The 18,244-nt window shown below is 44.3% G+C and overlaps 1 long non-coding RNA gene across 2 annotated transcripts in view; it reads left to right on the top strand.

Moving 5' to 3' along the window:
- The first annotated feature begins 14,163 nt into the window (after positions 1-14,163).
- LOC105489313 (uncharacterized) overlaps positions 14,164-18,244 on the top strand; it is a 7,549-nt gene continuing 3,468 nt past the window's right edge. For both annotated transcript variants that reach the window (XR_011616745.1, XR_011616744.1), the window contains exon 1: positions 14,164-14,179. This is a non-coding gene — a long non-coding RNA (uncharacterized lncRNA). The remainder of the gene's footprint in view (positions 14,180-18,244) is intronic.

Below are 18,244 nucleotides of genomic sequence, written 5' to 3'. Positions count from 1 at the left end.
CCCTGGAGGCTAGGACATCTAAAGATCAAGGAGCCACTAGGTTCACCTGTCTGATGGGGATGATCTGTGCTCCCAAGATGTCGCCTTGTTGCCCTTGTTGCCCTTCCTCTGCAGGCGAGGAATGAAGAAGAGAAAGTGAGCCAAACACTGCCTGCAGCCTCTTTAATAAGGGCCTTAATGTCATTTATGAGGCAAGAAGCTCATGTGGCCTGTTCACGTCTTAAAGACCCCATCTCCTAATACCATCAGAGAGGCCATTAAATTTCAACACCTGAATTTTGGAGGGAACACATTCCAACCATCACATTTTCTTTCTTTTTCTGTTCTGTATTCCTGGAACTGAGGAGGAGGGAAGAGGTCTTTGGAGTACAGGTGCAAGAATTTAGTGAGTGGGCTGGAGGCATATGGTAATACCTAGAAATATGACCCACAATGAGTGATGATATTTCAGAACTCCTTTTTACAATGTTTATTAGTGTCTCTATTTGAAGATTTCTATATTTTAAAATATAAAACTTCTTTACACTATTCTAAATTATTATCCACTTCAGCCAACATTACTGAGGAGCCCCCACAGGGTGAGTGCTGAGTGAGGGTCCCCTGGGATGACAGAGGTGGGAAGGTAGAGTCCCTGCCTAAGGGGCTGCCCCTGTAGAAGGGCATGAAGTACACACATAAGCAGTGTATGAATAAGTGCGGTGGGACCACAAGGACCTCAGAGTCCAGGTCTGGACGGGATGCCCAGGGAATGGTCAATGTTCAGAAGGGCTCCAAGGAAGAAGTGTCTTGAGATGTGGCCCAAAGTTGGAGCAAGATTTCTCCAAAGTCTTTATCCCCTTTCATTTCTTCTTCTCATGCACAGCATGCAGTGTCCCTGTGGACTGGCATCCATTGCCTCACATGCTCCCTTCACTCACTGCCTTCACATGCTCTTGCCACCATCCCACCTGTTCTAGGGTGCATATTTTCCTGTAAAATGAGTCATTTCTACAGGCAGAGCCTGCTCTGTCCACAGCAGAGTTAGACTAATAGGCTTCTCTGGCTTTAGTTTTGACTGGGTGAGAATTCACTGGTTTGGCACATGGTGATCTGATTTGCTGAGGAATTCACCAGAAATGCCCATGGGCATATCACCACTGAGGTGGTAGAGGCATTGCCTCTTTTGGAGAACCACACCAGGAACATGTAGGTTCCCACACAAGCTGATTTGTGAAGTTCTTCTCCTTCTCTTTCTTTCTCAATTAAATTCAATGAAACAAGCTTGGGAAAATCTTTCAAGCTAAGTAGCAGTAAGTGTTTTTGAACGATGTCATTGATGATTGGGGTCCCTGAAATCTAGGACACTAGTTCTACTCCTAGTGTCCCACTGATGTCTCCCAGAAGAGGAGTGAGCAGCACACAGTGCCTGGTGGCCTTGGCCGACATTTTCCTAACTGCTTGATAACTAACCAAAACAAAACAATCACTTTGGATCATTTCTAATTTCCACCCTTATGAAGTCTAGGCCATAAAAATTCAAACCTACATTTGCTTGGGATGGCCAAGCTGTAGTAAATTATGTAGATTTAAAAAACAAAAGGAATTTAACAAAACAGCCTGTATTTACTTTCTTGAATTGTGAAGACTGTCATTTACTATTAGTTTGGAAATATACCCTGATTGCTTTAGTCCTAGAACGTTTCAGATCTACGTCAGTTTCAGCCTTTAATGACTACAGAACAGGAGAGCCATTTTGTGCACACATGCTCCATCAATGTGCAGAACTGTCTAATGCACCCAAGGGTTATGGGTGTGTATTTTTAAAATACAACTACAGGCTACTCCACAGAGACAAGTATTTTATATCCTTGGCTTGATATGTGTTAGAAAGATACATATTTTTTAAAAGAGATAAATATAGTTGGGAATTCTATATTTTTATGCTAAGGCTGTCCTGGAACAAGACTCAGGATGGTAATATGGAGGTTATAATAATATAAGCGATAGTGCTAGCCCTGATACTTATTTCCAAAGTCAAGATGGCATTAATTTCGATCAGGCCTTTGAAAACTTTAGGATATTTATATTTCACGGCCCAGGAACATCTGCCACTCAGATAGGAAAAACGTGCAGATTCTTTTGACGTAGAGAAAATAACGGCCTTAAAAAAAAAAATCAATGAACAGAGTCAGGAGACCGAGAAAGGAAGTTATAATATCCAAGAAAAACGAACACTTTGGATCTGGCTACACAGAAAGATCTGGACAAAATACAAAATCCTCTGGCTGCCGACAGGAGCAGAATTCCTCGAGTTACTCACTTTCCAGGGCTGGTTTCAGTAGTCAGAGGACCAATGAATAAGAATAATTCTCTTTTAAGAAATTCCAAAGCATGCAACTCAGCTGAGGTGACTGCAGCTGTTGAGGAATAAGGCATGGGCTCTTTTTCAGCTGTTGGGGATGGCAAAAATGCATTTCATACATGTCATCTACAAACCCCGTCAACAGCCATGCTGCCGTGCATGGAGCTTTGCGTTTCACCAGGAGCCGCGAAACCCACTGCCCTCCCTGGGCCCCCTTGCTCTGTGTATCCCCAGCATTCCTGGGATTTCCAGGCTGCACCCCGCTCTGCAACTCATGCCCGTGTGCAGCATGTGGACGGCTCAATAGGGAGAGTGAGGGAAAGAAGAAAAAAAGCATTTGGCTGGCGGTCAGAGCAGCAGGAGCAGTTGCAGATGCTGCTATTTGCACTATTTTCACATTCTGGAGAACAAAGAGCAGGAGGCTGCCAACAAATCTCAGGAACTCAGCGTTGCCCCGCACAGCAGCTCAGCCAGTTCAGGAGCGTGGGACAGACAGGCCACGGCGGCACAGACACGGGGCATCTCTATCCTGATGGTGCACTCTGCCAGCCAGCTCTGCGCGAGGCCCAAGGAGGAAGGACGACAGGACTCTCCACTTGTCACTGCTTCAAATCTTCTTTGGGAGACAGTGCTGGAAGCGCCGGCTCTCGCCCAGCCGGGATGAGAGCACTGGGACAGATTGATGGCTTCAGCCCTCATCGCTCCTTTGAATTGTAGATGCACCGAGTGGGCCTCTCCTCCGTCCTGCACTGAGCGCCTGTTGTCGGGGCTGCATCTTGCTCCCTGTGAAACCCAAGGCAACGTAGAGAGACAAAAGTTATTTATTTGGGGACCAGATTAGCACAAATTAATTCCTGGACCCAATCCAAGAGAGCCTGTGCAAGAGACCGGGAGGAGGAACGGGGCTATTACTCACCATCAATGGCACTATTCTGAGGACACGTGCTATATTTAGCCCAACGATAGCACATCCTAGGAGACTGGTATATTATCGAGAAACCTAGAAACTGCCTGGTCTGGTTGCGAAACACTCACCAAAGTGGAACCGTCCCAGCTCGACTGGAGAGATGAATGGGGGCCCAGGGAATTGTGCTGGGTCCTGTTCACCAGTCATATCACTGGGCAGAGCCCGTTTGCTTTCCCTGTTAGGAGATCTGTTGAAAGCATTACAATAAAAGTTATTTAAGTCACATAGTCTTTAATCTTCCAGCACAATATTGCGCCCATGCCAGCAATGAATCATATTGCATTGTTATGCCTTTTTATAGTCTGATAATCTGTATTGTGTGTTTATAACCCTTGTATGCTGTATTTTACGAGGGGAAACATTTCTACAACTCGCAATCCACAACCCATGAATTTACCACCTTAACTACTTGGGTTGATGGTGAGACGTGGAAGAAAGATTCAAATGCACAGAGTTAAAAGTCGTCTCTACATCTCAGTGACTTAGCTCAGGGCCTTCTCACCTTCTCTTTATTCCCACACAGTGGTTACCTGAAAGGAATGCTTTCCCAACATCAAGCCCTTGGAAAGGGTGGGATGGGTGAACTAGACAGAAATCAGCCTCTTTTGACAGTAAACCCAAGGCAATTTTGTCTTTGAACTTCCCCTCCAGATACGGGCAATCTTACTGCTCTAGACGCCAATACAGAAGCCACTTATGTGACAAGCAGAATGTCCACTTTTCCCAGATCTCAGTGGTCTGCGTCCCAGGCTGGTACCTGGGAGCCTGTGCTGCCCTGGTCCTAGGATGCCATTCAACCTCCATCTGTGATTGTGTTTCCAGGCGAACATGACTGCACACACACCTGCCTGCCCACTCCTTTCCCTGTAGCCTTGGCAGTGGAAAAATAGGCTGTTCTTACCCAATTCCTGGGGGAGACTCTGGGACCCCACCGATCACAGTGCCCTCCAGGCCCTGGTGCAGAGAGTGGCCGGCAAGAGGTGGTGGAGCGCGGGTCTCCTGTGAGTGCAAGCCCAGGGTATGGATCAGCTGGGGTCCTCCTGCCTGGCAACTTTGGAGTTCTTCCAATGCCCCAGATTGCTGGCCTGTCCCCCTTCTTGTCCCTCCTGCTCTGCTGTAAAATGGTGACTGGGAAGAGCCTGGTGTTCCACGCCCAGCATTGGGTATATTCTGGTGACGTGACCATCATTCGTCCCTGCTCCATGCCCCTAGGAGCCCTAATGAAGCCGCTCTTAGAAACCTTGGCCTAGTCCGGGCCTCCTTAGCCAGCTCCCCTGAATAAAATAGCTAGCAAGTCAAACACTAACTCATTCGCTTCCTATAAGTCTCTTCTCCTGGGTTTGGAATTTTGCCTGCTGATGCCCTGATGCTGACAAACACTAGTCCCACTCCCCCACCCATCCCAGAAGCCCACGGACGGAAGTTTTGCATTTTTGGTTATGAACCCCAGTTTTGATCAGTCCATTTTCCCTAGACTCAGCCTCACGGTGATCTTGGCTTGGCCTCAGCTCTCCTTTCTGGAGCATTGTCCCAGCATAAAGCTTCTAAATCATGGGCCTTACCAAGATCCCCCGCCCAGGACTCCAGACTCTATCCACCTGCTTCTTTATCCACAACTACTGCTGCCTCTGATTGGTGTCCTTCTTCTCTTTCCTTCCATTTAAACCTTACAGGGAAATATTCACCACTACAGAACATGGTGGCTGTTTTGTGCACTAAGGACGGTGCTCATATCCATTCACCTAGAGATGTGTTTTTCCAGTTTTATTCATTATCGATGGAGCCGTCACTGTGCTGCGGACACCCTGCTACACATGCAGTAGTTGATGTGAATGGTAAGATGTGGGCCCCATAGTCCTGCAGGGCAAGCACAGTGCATGTGATGGGGTGCATTCGTGGAAGTGGCAGGTGTGGGCAATTCAAGGAAATCTGATGTCTGATGGAGGAGGCTTTAATGACAGGAAACGGTCCTCCAAACTAAAAGGGACTCAAGAAATGGGGGTTATGATCCCACCTGATAAGGAATCGGTAAATAAACAATGTGAGGGTTGGCTCAGGAGCACAACAATGCTGTCAGGGACCCCGCATTTCTCTTTCCTTCCCTGCACTCAGCAATCTCCACCTGGTTAGCTTGGTCCTTAGGCTTGTCAGCTTTGGTCACAAAGTGGTCATCATGGCTTAAGCATCCTATGCTCCTGTAGCCTTGTTGAAAAGGGGAAGGAGGGGCACTTTGCTCAGAGAATGCTTTTTCCTAATTGTGAGACAACAAAAACATCTCCAGGGGCTCCCCACACATGTCAATTCAGGCCTCCATAGCCAAGGTTAGAGCAGATCTCCATGCTTCTAACATGACCACAAAGTAGGCATGTCCCATGGCTCTGACAGCTGAGACTGCTTCACAGGGGACTATCCCAGGCATTTGATGGGCAGAAGGCAGGGAACATTGGTATGTGTATGTGTGTGTGTGTGTGTGTGTGTGTATGTGTGAGCACGTGTGTGTGTGTGTGTGTGCTCGAGGAAACAGGATCTGTAGGGGAAACTCAAGAGATGTGGGTATAGCAGCCTCCCAAGTTTGGCAGCCACACCGACAGCTGTGGAAGGAAGAGAGGAGGCATCTGGGGAGTCTCCAGGACTGACAGCGGGGTGTCCAGATGAGGAAGAAGCTCTGAACTGCCTAGTGCTGGGGCACGTAATTTGGTAAGTCCCTTCATGTTGTGTTGTCTTCCTTCCTTTGGTCAGCTCTCAAACAGAGTTAGTGGAGCAGAGATGAACTGAGGGACAGAAGTGAATTTTTGTGCTGCTTTTATTGGTTAGAAGTAATTAAAGTACATATTCTTCTCTCCTCACCCAACTCCCTAACTCCTCCATCGACTACCTGAATACATGCCATTTAATTGATATATTAGTTTTTGAAAATCATCTTATTGTTTTTATAAAAATGATACCCTGCTTACTGTAAAACTTTCAAACAATACAATATAGAACATAAAATAATATTGGAAGCAACTTAAATCTAACCAGTTACTTTCAACATTTTGGTGGCTATCATTTAAGAAATCTCCATCTATGTATCTACACATAGAAATTGATTGATTCAATGAACACGTATTTATTGATCACCTATCATGATCAGGCACCATGAAGCTCTGGGGATAATGTTGCAGGAAAACCCACACACAGCATAGGCCCTGCTGTCGTGAAGTAACCCGGTCTTCATAGAAGCCATACATTATTCAGATAATTACTAACATGTGGCTATCATTGAAAAGCAAATTAAGAGCCACGAGAAATGGGGGATGTTCCATGGCAACACAAAACAATATTATCTAAGCTAGGCTTGAGATCAAAAGAGAAGGGAAGCTAGCTGGGTAGATGGGGAGGCACAGCCTCTAAGGGAGGGGAAAATTCGCACTAAGGCACATGGCAGGGAGGAGCTGGCCAAGGCTGGAGCCTGGAGAAAAGGCAGCGAGGCTGGAGTAGACCCAGCAAGGGGGAGAGGAGTGGAAAGTGAGGCTGGAAATTGGACAAGGGCAAGGCCAGTCAGGGCTCTCCAGGATTGTGATGCTTAAGCAGTTGGAAGACATCAAGGTATTCTAGGCATACAGGGAGGGTGGAGGCAGGTGCAATGCAGAAAACGGCAGGTGATGATGACGTTATAGGATTTGGAGGCTGATGGTAGAAATGAGAACCAGTGACAAATGCAAGATACATGGGAAGAAAAATGGGTAGACGTGACAGCGTATTGGAGAAGAGGTGTTAAAAGTCATCCGTGTGCTGACTTGAACAACTCCACGGCCGGTGGGTCATATGCTAACAGGAAATGCACGAAAACCGGGTTTGTAGGCAGAAGTTAAGGAGTGTGCTCAGGGCTTGTTCCAGGGGCCCTGTGCTTCTGTGTGGCATGGCCGTGTGACAGCTGGATTGGGGGACTGGAGCTCTGAGGAATAGTTTGTGCTGGAGTTAGATGATATTTAAAAATTATTAGTAGCTATTCAAGCCTCAGGCTAGATATGATTGCGGAGAAGGAGCAGATATACAAAGACTGTCCTGTGAAGAACTCAAGCGTTTAGTAGCCAACTAGGGAAGCCCAAGCCTGGACAGCAGGCTGTGGAGGGGACAGGAGGAAAAGGAGAGCCCAGGGAGGATGATCCCCAGAAGCCATGTGGGTAGCGGAGAGGCGGCCTCAGAACGGGGGGTGTGGCAACATTGCCAAACATTGCAGGAGGACAGGAAGAAGAGCCCAGTGAACCCTGTCCTTTGTGCTTAGTGACATGGGGGTTATTAGCATAGAAGAGTGTTAGGAAGTGAGCCAGGTGACTGATACTGCTGTGTGAGGCAGTCACTGGCAGGTTGGGAGATGCCATCGTCCCAGCTGTCCTTGCCCTCGCCTTTGCTTCCTTGCACAGTTCTGCAGGTGCACCAGGTCACATGACTGCGCTCCTCTGCTCCTCGCCCTCCTTTCAGGGGAAAAGCGAAGATCCCTTTGCTGCTCACCAGGCCTCCAAGAACTGGCCACGGAGGGCAGTGACTTCCTGGCTTTCACTTTCTTCTGCTCCTCCCCCACCCCTCAACTCCAACCTCGCTTGTCCCCGGCTCTTCCTTGATGGTGCCGGGGATTCTCCTTCCTCGGGGAATGCCCTGGTGTTTCCTCTGCCTGGAATGTCCCCCTCACAGATGGCTGCAAGGCCAAGCCCTCCTCCTTCAGTCTCTGCTCCGTCATCAGCTTCCCAGTGAGCCCGCCCTGACCTTCTCATCCAGAAGGGCAACCTGTGCTTCACTGCACGCCTGGCTCCCTCACCTGCTGCTCGTTTCCACGGTGAACATCACCTTCTGACTCATACACTATCTAGGCCTATTGTTTACTGTGGTTATCATTTATAGTTTGTCCTCCCAACTAAACGTTAAGCTCCATGAGAGCAGGATTTATGTCTAAACAGTGTCTGGTGCATGGTGGGCACACAATACACATTAGTTTAATAGTAAATCTGAGAAGCAAATGGCTTACTTTTCATCAAAAGTCAAGACCAAGAAGGTTCATTTTTGCTATGAATTGTGAAGCACTTAAAAGGTGTTCCAGTTCATTCAACTTATCTGAAGGTAATTGAGTGAGATCAAACAAATTGCAAAATGTGCTTTTGCCTTTGACTCTGCACCCAACTTCTAGGATTCAGCTCGGAGGAAATAACTGCTTAGGGCCACACAAATGCTTGCATGAGGATGAGCATTGTGGTGCTGTTTATAATAGTGAAAACGTGGTGGGGAAATCAACCCTTAGGAGACTGGCTATATGCAGTGCAGTATACAGAACAGGGATACAATGAGACATTCGGTAAGAATTAAAATGTGTGGTGCCTTGAATCAGGGTAGTGACAATGGGAGTGGTATGGAGGAGTTAAACACAGGATGCATGTGTGCACATGTATAAATATCTATATAAATGCACTCTCTATATAATATCTATATAAATACAAGTATACATAATATGCAGTAGATGTGCAATCCATATATGTAACATGTAATATATATCCAATCAATAAGTATAATGTCATGCATGTAATATATAATACTAATATGTAATATATATATAAAATTTAATATGCATGTAATACATAAATAATTCATGTACTATTGTAATATAGAAATCCTGGTGAAATAGAGAGAGATTGGGTATGGGCCATGAGGAAAGAGGAGTGGAAGAAGACTCCATGAGTTTTGATCTGGGTGACTCATAAGGCAGGCATGGTATCAAATGGGAAGAGGAATTGCCAAGGGAATGTGCTTTGATTGGGAAGCTCAGAATCTCAGTTTAGACGAGCTACATTTGCAGTGTCTAGTAGAGGTACGTTGCAGGTTGAATAGTGTCCCCAGGAAGACACATTCAGGCCCTTATCGCTGGTGCCTGTGAATTGGCCTTCTTTTGAAGCAGGGCCTTGCGGCTGTCATTAAGTTAAAGGAAGGCATACTTGCTGAGGGTTGGCGGGCCTTCGCCTAATGTTACTGGCGTCCGTATATGAGGCGGGAATGCCTAGGAGGTGAGGAAGAACAGGGAAAGGCTATGTGGCAATTGAGGCAGAGAGTGGAGTGATGTCTACAGGCAGGGCACACCTAGGGTTGCCAGCAACTTCAGAAGTCGGGAGAGACGTATGGGGCAGATCCTTCTTAAGAGCCTTCGGGTGAGGGTGGCCCTGCCAACACCTTGATTTCAGGCTTTTGCTCTCCAGGCGGCGAGAGAAAAAAACCTCTGTTGTTTTAAGCCACTTGGTTGGCAGTAATTTGTCATGGCAGCTTTCAGACACTCAGGCGACACCAAGTGTGGATGGGTAGCAAGGAGGCAGCTGCACGTATAATTCTGGAGCCCACGAGAGTTCTGGACTGGAGCGATCCGTGGATGTATTTAAAGCTGATGTGCAAAGTCGTGAGACTGGGGACCATCCAGGCTGCAAGAGAAGACAGAGAACAGGGCAGAGGGACCGGGCCCTGGCATCCAGGAGGCCGAGGTAGATGAGGACTGGGTTGAGATTTAGACATCACCAGGTGGAGTCATTGTGGCCCTGGGGAGGGCAGGGGCCGTGGAGGAGTGAGGGTGTTGAGCTGACTGCAGTGCATCCAAAAATGAATGTGGGAGGTCTTCTGGGTGGGAAGCACAGACAATTATGTCACAGAGTTTGCTGCAAAAGACAGAAGAGTTAATGGGGCAGAAGCAGGTGGGGAGGTGTGGACAAGAGGAAGTCATTGTTGGTTTTGTTTAGAATGGGAGAAATAATGACATGCTGTCGTGTTTGGGGAAAGGACACAGAAGAATGAGGAGCATTCCAGCACTGGAGTGTTGCCCTGAGTAGGCAAGGGAGCACACATCCAGTTGAGAAGCAGAGGACAGGTTTGAACGGGGGCATGGAGCCGGCACCTCCCAAGCAGCCAGGTGCAAGTGCTGGAGGGCAAGTGGGTGCTGGGGAGAATCTGCGCATGAGCTCCTCCGGCCGCTTGAATTTCTCAGCGGAGCAAGAAACAAGGTCATCTCTGAGAGAATGGAAGAGGAGGTGTTGAAAGTTTGTGGAGGGAGGAAGGTGTGAAATAATTGTCTAGAAGACTTAATTTGCCTTTCAATTAATGTGCAAAGGATTTCTTTTCTAATTATATGAAATTCAAAATAGAAAAAAGTACAGGGAAGATATAATAAACACCCATAATACAATATAATAGGCATTAAGAAAGGCTAAAATTTTGTCATATTTACCCCAGATATATGTCAAGCCATAAAACGGCTGAAATGAAATTGAGTTATCAGAATTTAAAGTTAATTATTTCTTTACTCTTCTTCTGAACAAAACTTAGAAAGCTTTAACTCTTAACTTTCATCTTTCCTCTCTCATATTTTTGCTTTCAGTATTGTAGTTCTATCATATGTTTACTATGTCAGATTAGATAGCATTATTATTTTACTGCCAATATTTATTTAGATTTGCCAAATGTTGACCAGTTTATTTGTGTGCCTCTGCTGTATGCATTTTTCTTCATTATTTGGATTCAATTTCATGCTGTCTGAAGCTCATCCTTTAGTAGTTCTTTCAGTGAGTCTGTGAGTAGTAGAATGTCTTAGTCTTTGCATGTGTGGAGATGTTTTCTCCTTAATTATATATAATATTTTAGGTGGGTACAGAATTTTAAGTTGGCATATTTTTCTAATAGCACCTTAAAAATACTATTCCATTTTCTGGTGTATCTTACACCTTGTAAGTATTTTGTAAATTTGATTTGCTCTTTCATGGTATTCTAATTACCTGAAGTCTTTCTTTTCTTGTTCTCTTCCTCTCTCACGTTTTGTTTTTCCTTCTTTCTTTCCTTTCTTTAGTGTGTAAGTGCCTTCTGAGATGGACATAGGGAGAGAAAGGTAAGTACTCGTCCATTCTCCTTTCCATGAAGTATGATGCTGATAAGAACAATGATAATACAAAAAGGGGAAAGGGTTCTTTTAACTTTAGATGTGTCATTTTTGTTGTGTGACCAATATTCTCTGAGAAACCTCATAATATATAAGACAATCTATGAATCGTTTTAGGAATTCATGAGTGGTTAATATATGCCAGGCATTTGATTAGGCACTTGGGAGACAACACCTGAAACAAATCTGGTTCTGTTTTCAGAAATCTTTCCGTCTAACAGGAGAAACATACTTTAAAAAAAAGAGCTCAAAATACTTTGAAATCATGGTCCTTGGGCAGGAGAACTAAAATGATGGAACGGAGACAAAGGAACTAGGGGTGGCTGCCCCTAGATGAGCATCAACCTGGGTCTGTGGACAAGGTGGTGCAGAAAGACTCTAAGAAACCGGGAAGATGAGGAGAAACCAGCTTTGAGGAGAATAGGGGAAGGTCACTCTAGATGCCTTGGCTCTATGATCTGAGAAATATGGAGGTTTAACCACCCCAATTATTTTTTTTTCTCATCAAAGCAGTGCATGTATTACTAGAAAGCTTTATACATTTCAGCCCAAGAGCCAATATGTTGGAAGGTGTACACTGGTTTCATAAAATTCTCACTTGCTTCATGAAAAGCACCTCATCTTTCCACAGGGGTAAAAAGCATGTGAAGTTATAGTGAAGTTATACCAGTCTCCAAATCAGCCTTCCTCCCTCCAACCATCTCTCCCTCCATCCTTGATTTCCTTCCCAACCCTCTCTCTAATCTCCTTCCTCCCTCCCTGCCCATGCCCTCTTTCTCCCTCCCTTTCTTCTTTGGCTTGGTTTCTTAGAACATGATTCCAGGAATGCAAGGGAACGGATGGCGTTTGCCTTAATCTGCTTTTTTCCTAAGCTGGGCCCTAGGCAAGTGCTGAAGAGAAACTCTTTCCCTGTGCTCTCCTCCGTTTGCCTGTACTCTTCTTCCCTTCCCCTCCTTGTGCTGCTGTACTTTTCTTCCTTCTTTTTCGTTGTGATTCATTCATTTATTATTCATACATAGACTGTTTCAAAAAAGAATTAGAAGCAGTCTCTTTCCTTATTAAATTTTCCTTCCAACCATTTTCCTTCTTTCCTTCTTCCTACTACCCTAATCATGTCCCTTTTGGCAGGACAATGCCAAGATAATTAAAGAATGCTGGTTCCTGAGCATTTCACTAAAATTGCCTTCTAGAAAATAGAACTCCCTGTATATTCAATGAGATTGTGTGAGAAAATAACTCATCTTATGGCTCAGCTGTTTCAGGGTTCAGATTCAATTTGGCTATCCATCCAAAAGTTGGGATTTTTAATAAAAGCTTTTTACAAACCACTTGGGTATTCAAAAGTTTAATACATAACAAACAATAAAAATCATACTTGGAAATATGGGAGAGTAAAAATGCTACAAATATTCATGTTCATACATAATCTGTACTCCCTAGGACTTGGTATTGAAATTTGGAAAACACATTGTAAATTCCATTAAGCATATCATATTTGCCTATGTAGTTGTTGTCAGAGCAAGATTTGGAGAAAATTTGAATTTTTTCATAGTTTAAGCATCTCACATGATTTCCTCGCTCTGTGCTGAGCTAGAAATTTGACGTGCTCCCTTAGGTAAGGCGGAAGGGCGAGCTTTTTTTAGTTGTTTTGAAATAGGTGGTAGAGTAATAGAAGGAACCCTGGTTAGCGTCACATCTGTCTCCACTCCTGCCTCTGTCAGGTACCCTCAGCTAGTGATTCATGTCCCTGGGTATCTGTTTCCTCTGCACTATGAGAATAACAACAACTCCCACAAATTTTGATGTGGTGATTAAGTGATAATGTACACTAAAATGCCTTAAAACCTGTCGAGTTTGTCCAAAAAGACTCTATTTATGATGTATTTAACTTTTGTGACTGCCAAGTAATAGTAGAGGGAGATGGACACATAACCAAATAAGTCTTGTGTATGTATGTGTGCATGTGCGCATGTGCGTGTGTGTGCATGTGCATGCGTGTGTGCATGGATGTGTACATGGGTGTATGTGTGTGCATGTGTGCATGTGTGCCTGTGCCTGTGTGTACGTGTGTGCGTGTGTGTGCATACCTGTGTGTGCATGCATGTGTGTGCATGCGTGTGTGCATGCATGCATGTGTGTGCATATGTGTACGCATGTGCGTGTGTGTGCGTGCCTGCATGTGTGTGTGTGTGTGCATGTGTGCATGCTCCTGTGTGTATGTGTGTGTGTACGTGTGTGTGGGTGTGTGCGTGTGTATGTGTGTGCATGCGTGTGCCTGTATGTGTGTGTACATGTGTACACGTGTGTGTGTGCATGTGCATGTGCCTGTGTGTGTGCATGTATGCATGTGGTTGGGTGTGTGTGTGTGCATGTAGGTGTGTGCATGTGCATGTGTGTGCAAGTGCATGTACATGTGTGCGTGTGTGCGTGTGTTTGTGCGTGTGTGTGTGTGCATGTGTGTGTGTGCGTGTGTGTGTGTGTGTCTAAGAAGTATAAGCAGTGTGCAGAACGGCATGAGAACAGCCATTATAATTTTTAGTCATTCTGATATTCCTTGTAAACATCCCAGAATACCTTTGAGCATGGTTGCCCTATGTTGCCATTCCTCTTCATTCATTCATCTGTGTACATCTATTCATTGAATATTATTATGTATTAGGTACTACTCCTGGCAAAGATTAAAACCCCTGCCCTGGTTGAATTTTCTTTCTAGCAGAGAAGGGGCAGGTGGGGATGGAAGACAAAATTGTGTAGAGGCCTCTTCTGCGTTTTCTGAGGATGTGCACGAGGGAAGGGAAGAGAGATAAAGCCTTCGAAGGAAGCCAGAGAAGAACAGAGTGTTTCCCAGGCAGAGAGGAGGTGAAGCCTGGTGCAGCCACAGAGAGTCGTGGCTGGTTATTTCCTGGGTTCCTGGCATTACTCCAGGAAGGTGGTAAGAATCAGGGTGGTGGTGGTTAGGCTCTGGACGCTAGGTTTCTCAAACCTCTTGAAGTGTCCTGTGTCCCTGCTGTGCCCAGAAGCAACAAAGTAAAGCGTTCTGAAGGAATGCATCAACTGGTCATTGCATCTCTCAAGGGTAAACCAGGGGACCTGACACTAGTGGTGACTCTTACACAATCCCTGAGGGGTGGGAAAAGAAGCCCAGTGGGAGATTTCTTGCCAGGATAGTTCTTTTTGTTAAACTCAGCTTGATTTTAAGAAAAGAAAACAAAAAGACGAGCAACTTTTCCTGTGAAGCAGATTTGAAATTGTGAATTCATGCAGTACTAAGAGGTTAAATGACCTGTTTTAGGTCACAGAGATGGTAAGGACCAGAGATGGGGGGAAATGTCACATTTTCTCATTCCTGAACAGCCATTTCCTCCATAACTCTTGTCTTATGAGGTCACGTAGGGTTTTGTTAATGGAAAACCACATAGGACATGGAAGTCATAGGATGTTAAGATTGGCTCAAAATATTGAAATATACAATAGTAACTACAGTTCTGCCCTCAATTTCTAAAGCAAATAGGACATTTTATTCTATCCCAGACAAAACTTTCCATAACTTCTCTTAGATTCAGTACATTCTTGTAAAGAGAACAGAGAGAAAGAGTATCTGCTAATGTATTTCATTGGCTATATTCTAGAATAAATACAATGACTGGAAATCTCAGCCACTTCATAATCAGGTTTCTCTACATAAAATCATGAGAGAGAAGGCTCATCATAGGTTCAGGTTATATTTCTAAGTGCATGTGTGTGGGTATAGCTCATTTCCTACTGTACTGCTCACTTTCTGCCAGCTGAAGCTTCACCTGGAAATACCTTCTTACCTTCACCTGCACCTTGTAGAAAAGCTAGAGGCAAATCCTCCATCTCTGTCCCTGAGGAATTCTTGCTGTCTGTGCCTCTTGGGGAGCCCCAGTAGTCTTCTCAGTAAATACTGTCAGTTTTAAGATTTAATGTCAAGAAATAGACCCCATTATGGTACACAGCACTGGAGAAGAGGTGTCTGATACTCATTCTTTAGTCATCACTCATTGCTTACCCTGTGTAAGGGTAGCAAGCTATTGTCAGAACAGGGTAGGTAAATGAAGGAAAGCCAGAAATCGATGGGTTTTGGTCAAGTCATCATTGGTAAATGGAAAAACAAGCACGATACTTAGGGAGAGTGGGCTCTGTTGCATTGCACATCTGTATGTTGGATACTGCATGCGACAAATTGAAGACACCTGTATACCTCGTAGGAGTTTATCATCTACAACAGAGGAATACATAGTAAATGGGTGAAAGTGTGCCTCCTTTCTAGGGAGCTTTGGGAAATTTACCTCTTTCACAATGTTTGCCCAAACCAATTACGAATAAGGAGCTATTTTTCTCTTTCCAATCTACCATTTTATCCTGATGAGCCTTTTTTCATTATGTGGAAATTACTTGCACTAATACTTTTACAAATTGGAAATTCAGAGTTTGTTTCTGGGATGATACAGTTGCGTGTTTCTACATGTGTCACCATTTCCAAGGTAAGACCAAGAATCGTGCTTCCTTCCTTTTACAGGCCCTCTGTGGCAATCTGGAGGGAGTTGCATGCCAGCAGACTAAGGAGATCTGTTCAGGGCACCACGTGGAGATTTCACAATCTGTCCTCACTCTGTCCTTGTTTTCTGTTCTTTCTGTTACTCTGTGTGCCTCAAGAGCCCCTATCAGCTTGTGCTGTCTAACTTGAACTCTTTCTCCTCCCCATCTTTATTACTTAGCCCGTTTTTGTAGTTCAATCTCTAAACCAGCATCATTTAGGTTATTTTGGCTACAAATAACGGAAGATGCAACTAAAGTATCCCAAGCAATAATGATACTTATGACTGTGCCTAATAAGTTCTTTGTAGGGTGACTTCACGACATCATTGAGGATCCAGGTTCTTCCAGATCTTTCTGCTCTAAAATCCTCAGCTTGTGGACTTGATCCCAAGGCAACACGTGCAGATGGAAGCATCAGGAGCATATGAATAGAAGGTCTCTGCTTATGCCCCGTTTTTGGGAGCAAGGTGAAGCCCCACCTAAACTGTAATAGCCAGGATGGTCTCACTGTCTAGGCCTAAGTCAATCATTATGACTAGAATGAGACCACAATGGTTGATTTTTCTTCAGCCAAAAACTACCTTCACCATCCCCCAATCTTAAGACAGGGCTGTTGGAAGATGAACAAGATTCGATTCTGTTTCAGCCAGAAAGATGACAGAAAGTATGGCTGAAAATTGGGCAGGTGACTTATTCTATGTGCCAAGACCCAGCTCAGACCATAAGTATGAACTGCTCTTCTCCTTTTCAGACTTCCCTTGATATGTTGGTGCCACTTTAACCAATCCCTGATTCAAGAGATTCTACTTCAAGAACCTCTCCTTTCTCTTTTAGCTCCACAATCTTCTGATACCAACTGTGATAAGAAAGATTCAGGGAGTTATTGGATAATTATTTGTTTACCATATTCTAGCAATCTCTGAAAAACAAAAGTGAAAATATAAATTATCTCTTTGGTCAAATCTCTTAGCCTTTAAGTCATGGTGTCGCTCAGCCTAAAATATGCATTTATTAAACTCATGAGTTTCTATGGTCTCTCAGGGATTCTCTCATTTAATATCTGTAGATACAGAAAAGATCCCCTTGAGAGAAAAAGGGGCATGATACTTAGTTGAATCACATGAGAGGCAAGAGGAGTGTTTCTTCAAAGATTATCTTAAGCATCATCAATTTTGATGTTTGTAGGACCATGATGGCTTCTACCTAAGCACCATGCCTGCATCCGAGCTGCCTCTGTAACCATGTGTAAAAATACTGCCCCCCTCCAACTTACTCTTTATAACTACCCAGTCTGGAGCCATAATCTTATGGTGAGTCAAACATTACTTGTGTCAACATGTTGGTAAAGAAACTGACAGTGGCACAGGTCAATGGTGAGCTTTGGAGGTGGGACATCAACTGGAGATTGGTGGGGGATGTGGGTAAAGGAACATTGAGAAATGTAAGAAAGGAAGCACTGGAAATGTAGACCTAGGAATCAGTCCTCGGACTTTATATCTTATCTTTACAACATATTGCAGGCCCTACAAATAAGAAGAGTATTGACCAGAATGATCAGTTAGAAGACAGCAAGGCAGGGAAGGCCTGGATGGTATACACTAGTGCTGTCCTCAGATGCAAGTGGCCCAGTGACCCAAGGCAGGATAATCAGAAACAATTCAGCAAAGTATCAAGGGCCCACTCTGCAGCCATCAGGTTCATAAGATCACCCTAGAAAACAGGGGTCCACTAGAGTTGAAGGAGAATGACTGCATTCTGCCAGCCCACTCTGGGAGTGCATGCAGTGAAACCAGGGCCCTCATAATATGGCGATCTTTCTGCAATTTCTTTTCTCTGAAACCACACATAACTTTTGAAGATGTAAATTTGTAAAACGTCATGCTTTATGCATTGCATTTTTGGCATCTACTTTAGTTTTTAAGAATGGATGTTGTCTAATTATGCAGAGGAGCTTAGGATGAGGAAATATACTAAGTGTGCATTAAATAGACAACTTTAAATAATGGCACTTGTGCTAAGAAGTGTATTTTCTGGCAAGCAACTAATTTATAATGGTCATAGATAAATGCATTAGTGTATGGAATGCTTGTCTTTATTTATTGATTTGAAGAGGCCGTATTACATTTTTGAATATGTCTTCTTTATTGGGTCTGTTTTCTATCTTTTACAAAGTTGCTCATATTTTATGCTCATTGACATTCGCTGCATTAAATGTTGGAAAATGAAGGCAATTTTACAGTAAAAAAAATCAACATTAATATGACTCACCCCTTGCTTTCCGGCATCAGGTAAACAGACAAGGGCAGAATGGTAGCTGTTCCCTTTCTCTCACCTTTTCCCCGTGAGTACTGTGTTCTTTTTAAGTGTGCACATCAGAGGTAGAGAGAGTGAGATTAAATGACCAAATTACTGCATTCTTAGTGCATAAACCACTACC

The sequence above is a fragment of the Macaca nemestrina genome, chromosome 19 (genome assembly GCF_043159975.1).
Source record: "Macaca nemestrina isolate mMacNem1 chromosome 19, mMacNem.hap1, whole genome shotgun sequence".
Classification (NCBI taxonomy): domain Eukaryota; kingdom Metazoa; phylum Chordata; class Mammalia; order Primates; family Cercopithecidae; genus Macaca; species Macaca nemestrina.
This window is presented reverse-complemented; position numbering and strand designations above follow the sequence as displayed.